Source organism: Leptonychotes weddellii, chromosome 5, assembly GCF_054177405.1.
Source record: "Leptonychotes weddellii isolate Sample4059 chromosome 5, ASM5417740v2, whole genome shotgun sequence".
Taxonomy (NCBI): domain Eukaryota; kingdom Metazoa; phylum Chordata; class Mammalia; order Carnivora; family Phocidae; genus Leptonychotes; species Leptonychotes weddellii.
In genome coordinates this window covers 101,560,317-101,567,406 of record NC_138373.1, presented here as the reverse complement: position 1 = coordinate 101,567,406, position 7,090 = coordinate 101,560,317, and the positions used below count along the sequence as shown (strand labels likewise).

Sequence of the window (7,090 nt, the reverse complement as noted above, 5' to 3'; positions counted from 1 at the left end):
ATGACCGTGGGTTCCAGGTCTACGAACACGGCCCTGGGCACATGCTTGCCAGCGCCCGTCTCACTGAAGAAGGTGTTGAAGGAGTCATCTCCTCCCCCGATGGTCTTGTCACTTGGCATCTGGCCATCGGGCTGGATGCCGTGTTCCAGGCAATAGAGCTCCCAGCAGGCATTGCCGATCTGGACACCAGCCTGGCCCACGTGGATGGAGATGCACTCACGCTGTGGGAAGAAGAGAGGAAAATGTCAGAATAGGACAGATCAGATGGGACATTTAGGAATGATTCACACCTAAATGACTAATTAACCTTCAGGATAGATAATCACCTTTCTGGAAGTCACTCCTGCCCAAGGTTTATTTCACAAGCCTTTGCTGACTAATTGGGAGAAAATGCTTTGCAAAACCAAAGATATGTTAATGAACTACTAGGCAAGACCAGAGATCAGACCCTTGCTTTGTAGTCACATTAGATATTCAAGGTCAGGTTTCTACCATTTTAGAAAGATAAAAGCTGTTCTATAGCAATACATTTCCTCCAGCTCCTGGGAAATACGCCTGCTGATTCCTTAAAGGCATGCAAAATTCCCCTTTGCAGCTCTGACTCATTCTGTGTGATTGTGTAACTGTTGAGCTCATTCTGGTCCCTCTTTAATCCTATTCTTTAAAAGACAAGAGCTTCTCCCTCTCCCTTTAAAACCAGCTTAAACCAGCAAACCACAGCCATATGACTCATGGAGAAAATGCCAGATAAGCAGCAGTTAGCTGTATTTTAAAAAACTGTGGTCAGGGGCAGCTTTTTAACCCTGTGGAAGAACTTAATCGTAAGGAAGAACATTTTTCCTTCACTATCAACACATCTTGAGTAGGGAGGGTTGGCGATACATGGAAATAAAAGCCAGAAGTGTCAACAAGACTTGACTAATAGTTTAAGAAATTAGTTGTTTCCTACCAAAACATATACACACATTTATCTCTGGCACTGTGGGGAAAAGTCTATGGTATCAAGACTTTAATGATATTGGGAAAATGTTTTCCTTTATTTGATGAACAAGATCATTTATAAGTTTCCAAACTCATGCCTGCCTAGTAAAATAAGGCCATGAACATAGGATCTATGCCTCCAGATTTAAGAGGAAAACAAAAAATGGGGGGTTTATTGTATCTCACCATAAGTCAGATTAGCTACTTTGCAGACTGGCAGAGGACTTTCAAAATATTGACACCAAATATCTACCTCCCTTTACATTTTCCCCAAATAAGAGGGTTTCAAGTTTTTAAAAGCTGCTAACAGGAAACTAGTTAGAGAAAACTCAACACCACTAAGATCTTATAGGGCCTAGTTTCATAACCTGAGATAATAAAAACCCCAATCACCCACAACCTTTGACTTATGGCCCTCTCCTTCCCGCCTACACTCCTCATAAAACACCCTTGGTCTCCTGACCACATCACCGGGCTCATTATTACCTGGGTCTACTTGCCCAGCTCTAGGGCTGTGGGAGAAAGGGGAGTTGGTTGTTCTAATGAACCTGTGACTATTTACCATTGCATCATGTTTACCTCTTAACTGGACTTTGGAAATTCTACAGCCCAGGAAAGCTGGAGAGAGAGAGAGATCGGTCCATGACAGCTCCAGGGCCAAGGAGATCAAGTATTTGAGAAAAGCCTTTCATTCTAATGAAGCGTTTCTTCTATTGACTTTTAAGCCCAAAACACTTTCACTGTGCAATAGGCTAATTGCTTTCTCATTTAGACCATGGCCACTGCTTTCCCTCCACTCTCCCCTGGCCACTCGGGAGATGAAGTGAGACACAGGTGATGGACTCAGTCTAGTTTTCACTGGACAAGCAGCCACCGTCTCTTGTGAAACACTATTAATCTAGCCAGTGTTTGCCTAAATCCGTCTGCGGCTGGTGCTCTCCTGCCCTTCTTTAAAAAGCCCCATTATTTTCTGAATCACACTTTTACCAGTATCTTCCCACCTCCCTTGCTGAAAAGCACTCAATTTGTTACAGCGAGACTTAGCTTTGAGAACTGTGGTGGTCTCTGAAGAGGGTGACTGGTCTGTTCACTGTATCCCCTTTTCTTTAAAGATACTATTTTGAGGCGCACCTGGGTGGCTCGGTCGTTAAGCGTCTGCCTTCGGCTCAGGTCGTGATCCCAGGGTCCTGGGATCGAGCCCCACATCGGGCTCCCTGCTAGGCGGGAGGCCTGCTTCTCCCTCTCCCTCTCCCCCTGCTTGTGTTCCCTCTCTCACTGTGTCTGTCTGTCAAATAAATAAAATCTTTAAAAAAAAAAAAAAGATACTATTTTGAAACATTTGATACACAAATTCTAGCTTAAAAACAGGATTTATTTTACGCAGACCTCTAACAGACCTTCTCTAAGAAACACATTGTTAGTACTTGTTTACTCAGCGGTTTTGTAAGAAAATATCTTTTTATGGACAAGTTTTTGAAAAACCTGGCCTAAGTACAAAGCTTCAGCTATAAACATCCCATTACATTAACATTAGAACTGCCAAATTAAACAAGGTGACGGTTAGTAATTCCTTTAAAAGGAGCAGCCTGCCTACATCCTTCAGGTGAACTGATGCAACTGGAAGCTCTCCCGAGGGACGAGCCACAGGTGACTCAGCAGGGAGTCACCGGGCGCCGGAGAGGAGGCGCCGGGGAGTGGACGCACCTTCGGGGCCGGAGTGAGTAAGGCACCGGGAAAGTGAGGTCATTCCATACGGCGGGAGGGATTTTTAGTTTTCACAAGTCCTTGGGGGCCAGTGTGAAGGCTCCCTGGTCCGCCCTCGGCTGTGGCGGGTCCTCTCACTAGGATCGGGCCCCCTCACTAGGCTCTGGAGGGCTTTCCACTTCCACCAAAGGCAAGTGTCCTGGCCGCGCTTCCGAGCCTGAAGAGAAGTTTGCCGGTGAACTCGGCCTTCCCAGCCTGGCCATCAGAAGCCAGTCTACTTGGAGGCGTCCGGGACGCGGCCCACGTGCGCCCGGGTTCCACCAGCCCTTTGGGCTCTTCTCACCCCCACGCCACGTCCCGGGGACCCCCACTCACCATGACTGAGACTTATAGGGTTCCTCGGGGCGGCAACAGGCGATGGGACAGCGACAAAGTTCTCCCTCTAACAGACTACCAAGGAGTCCGGGGGAGAAAAGGAAGAACCGCCCCCGAGGGACCCTATATACCCCTTCCCCGGCCACGTGGCCAGGGGGCGGGCCCCTGACCCCGCCCCGGCCGCTGCGGCCCCGCCTCCGAGCCCGCGGCCGCGGGCAGGACGCCGAGTCGCACCCGCCCGCGGAGAGAGGACGGCCGCGCGGCGCTGATTGGTGGGTTCAAAAGTTCAAACCAAACTCTACGGAAGGAGCCCGATCTAGGAAGGGAGGAGACATCCCGGGGCCAGGGAAGGGAGGGTGGGGCGGGGAGAGGACGGAGACGGCGAGTGGAAGGGAGAGGAAGGCGAAGCATCTGCCGGGTTCCCGGTGGGTTCCGGGGGCGGGGGGCGTCAGGTGGACAAAGCCGCAGGAGGAAAGGGGCAGGTGTAGGGAGCGCAGCCCCTCCTGCAGCGCGCCCCGCCCCGGGGTCTCCGGACCCTCGAGCGGCGGCCCGCGATACCGACAGCCAGTCCCCGCCGCACAGCTCCCGGTGGAGCCGGGCCTGCCAGCCGCCCGCCGGTCTGCGAGGCCGCCCCTTCCGCCTTTCAAAGCCCTGGCGGCGGCTCCTCTTGCGGCTGGGGGATTCCGGAGCGAGAAGGCCTTGCTCTGGGTTCCAGCTCTTAATTACCACCAGCTGGCCTGAAGCCCGTATTCTCTTCTTTACTCGTTTTCCTGCCTTTTGAAAAATGAACCTTTTGTCCCTAACAACAGTCTCCTTCCAGTTGGTGCAAAAGCAGTTTTATCGGTTCGTTATTAATAGCTTCCACTTTTGATTGCTTACTATTCCGAGTAGTTGGTTTTTCACACTATATCAATCACATTTCATCCTTAGGACAAACCCTGTGAGTTATCCCCATTTTACAGATGAGGAAACGAGGGCTCAGCGGAATTAAACTAGTTTAAGGTCACACAGCTGGAGTAATGGAGCCGCCCATAAGCCTTCATTATCTTGTACAGCCTCGGGATCAATATACCGCGCTGACCGTCTCTGCAAAGGTTTATTTCTCAGAAACAGCCTTTATTTCAGTTCTTTTTCTTTTTTTGGAACTTCATCGTGTTATCTTAGCTCTTCACCCTCTCTGGGTGCTAGAATTATGGAAATATTCAGAGAACAAGAGTGACTGTTACACAGAATAGCAGTTACGGGCTTTTTCCTGAAGTAGAAAAAGGCAAAATGAAAGGAAAAATGGGTTCTGGGTACAGAATAGGCAGAACTCAAGATACACCCCAACTCATACACACAAAGTGAATGCTGTGGGAATATGCACAGAGACTCCTTTTCAAATGACAGTACCACAGTTCCGTCATCAAATGTTTGTTGATCACCTATTGTGTGGCAAGATATTCTGAAAGTTGGAATAACTAGCATCCTAGTCTGTTCCTAAATATTTTAGTCTTAATTAGTAAAGCATTTCAACTTTTTAATTCATTCCACCAATATATTTAACACAGTTTGATTTCTTGGGAATACGCATGTGAACAAAAATTGACAGATCTCTGCCTCATAGAGCCCATGTTCTAGGAGGGATAAGAAGAAAAAGAAACAATGAACACAGTAAATAAGTAAATCATAAAATTCATTAGAAGGTGATGAGTGCATAGGATGGCTATAGGAAAATACTGAGCAAAGTGGAATGAGAGTGCTGAGAGGGTGGATTGGGGGGAGGGGTTGCAATACAAACAAGATGATGGGGTTAGCCTTAATGATACCTGAGATTTGAACAGACACTTGAAGGTCATGAGAGGTTAGCCGAGTGGCTAAAAGTGAGCAGCTGGAACACAGGACCCCTCTACCCACCCACCCACCCACCCCCAAGCAAGAGTGAGCCCTTAGTGTTCCTGGAAGGAAGAGCAGGGAGGCCAGCTTGGCTGGAAAAGATGAATAGTAGAGGAGGAGGCTAAAGAATAAACAGGAGCCATATCTTATGGCTTCTCGTAAGCCACTGCAAGTCCTGTGACTTCTACTCTGACATGGGGAGCTAATGTAGGGTTGAAAACATAGAAGCAACATGACCTAATTGCCTTTTCTTAAAAGATCACTTTGGTTCTTTGGTTGTTGTGTTGAGAATAGATTATAGTAAGGCACAGGTAGAAGCAGGAAGACATCTTAAGATGATAACTCATTGCCATAACCTTTTTGAGAGACGATGAAAACTCTGACCAGAGTGGTAGCAGAGGAATTAGTGAAAAGTGGTTAGAGTTGACTACCTTCTATCGATAGGGCCAAACGCTCACATGTGAGGGAAAGAGAAGCCAAGGATTACTCTAGTTTTTAGCCTGAATTAGTGAGAGATGGATTTGCCATCAACAGAGGCAAAAGGCTGAGAATGGGGCACGCCTGGAGGGTGTTGATATCAAGGGTTGTTTTTGGTGATGTTAAGTCGAGATGTTGATGTCCATGTGGAGGTAGAGATGCCCAAGACACAGCTGGGTATGAGAGTCTGGATCTCCAAGAAAAGAGATCTGGGTAGAGCTAGACATCGAAATGCCATCCTTAAGTCATGACATTGGGTGAGATGTGACTGGAGTAAGTGTAGAAACACAAGAGACGAGGACCAAATACTAAGCTCTGGGAAAAGAGGAAGAGCCAGTGAAGGACACTGAAAAGGAGCAGCCAGTAAGTTAGGAAACCCAAGAGTGTGAGGTCCTGGAAACAAGGAAAAAGGGATGACTAGCAGGGTCAAATGCCACTGATAGGTCAAGAAAGCAGAGAACTCAAAAATGACCATTAGATTTAGCCACATGGAGGTCATTAGTAACCCTAATGAGAATAGTTCAGTGTGGCAATTTAAAAATAATAGGCATTTGGGGATGCCTGGGTTGCTCAGTTGGTTAAGCGTCTGCCTTTGGCTCAGGTCATAATCCCAGGATCCTAGGATCGAGCCCCACATCGGGCTCCTTGCTCAGCAGGGAGCCTGCTTCTACCTCTGTCTGCCACTCCCCTGCTTGTGCTCTCTTTCTCTCTCTGTCTCTGACAAATAAATAAATAAAATCTTTAAAAAAAATTAAAAATAATAGGCATTTTATTTTTAGATTATGTTTCTCATATAATTCATTAACAAAATACCTTTATTTTTCTTCTCATTCTCTATCATATTCAAGTAGATAGCCCCTGAGGAACTTCAGTATGTTTAAGGGCTTTGCAGTCCTGATTACCTTGATTTAGATTCTGGTTTTTGTTTTCTAGCTGGGGGTCCTTAAGCAAATTTTGTAATCTCTCTAAATCTCCTCCCTTATAAAATGGGGATAATATATAACTTATAGGTGGGATACACTGTTGTGAGGACTAAATGAGATTTAAAAAATACATAGATATACACACAGCAAAGCACTAAAATCTGTAGCTGTTACTGTTGAAGGTGATGGTGGCAGAGGACAAAATTAGAGATGAAGATGCATCTTCTTGCATTTTAAAATCATTTTAAGGGGTGCCTGAGTGGCTCAGTTAGTTGGGCGCCTGCCTTCAGCTTGGGTCATGATCCCAGGGTCCTGGGATCATGCCCCACACTGGGCTCCTTGCTCAGCAGGGAGTCTGCTTCTCTCTTTCCCTCTGTCCCTGCTCATGCTCTCGCTCTCTCAAATAAATAAAACCTAAAAAAATAAACTTCTGTTTAAAAAAATAAATAAAATCATTTTAAGCATTGGGAGCTGTATTTAAGTTTGTTGCCCCCTTCTGGATTGTTTTGGAGGGGAAAAAAAATCTCTTTCCTGAGTGGACAGTTAAAAATGTAACCTTTATGGAAACAGGTCTTTATGGGTCTAAAAAATTACTGAGTGAGATGAGGCAGAAGACAGTTTTACTTTCTAGTTGAAATTTTCTAGGATTCACCACAAACATGTTGAGTTTTTTTTTTTTTTAAAGATTTTATTTATTTATTTGAGACAGAGAGAATGAGAGAGAGAGAGCACATGAGAGGGCGGAGGGTCAGAGG

At 46.4% G+C, this 7,090-nt stretch overlaps 1 long non-coding RNA gene across 1 annotated transcript; it reads right to left on the bottom strand.

Moving 5' to 3' along the window:
- Positions 1 to 10: 10 nt before the first annotated feature.
- Positions 11 to 3,638, bottom strand: LOC145721787 (uncharacterized). Its single transcript, XR_014145695.1, has 2 exons — positions 3,061 to 3,638; positions 11 to 221 (listed from the first exon to the last, which is right to left on the bottom strand). It is a non-coding gene; the product is annotated as an uncharacterized LOC145721787 (long non-coding RNA).
- Between the last annotated feature and the right edge of the window lie 3,452 nt (positions 3,639 to 7,090).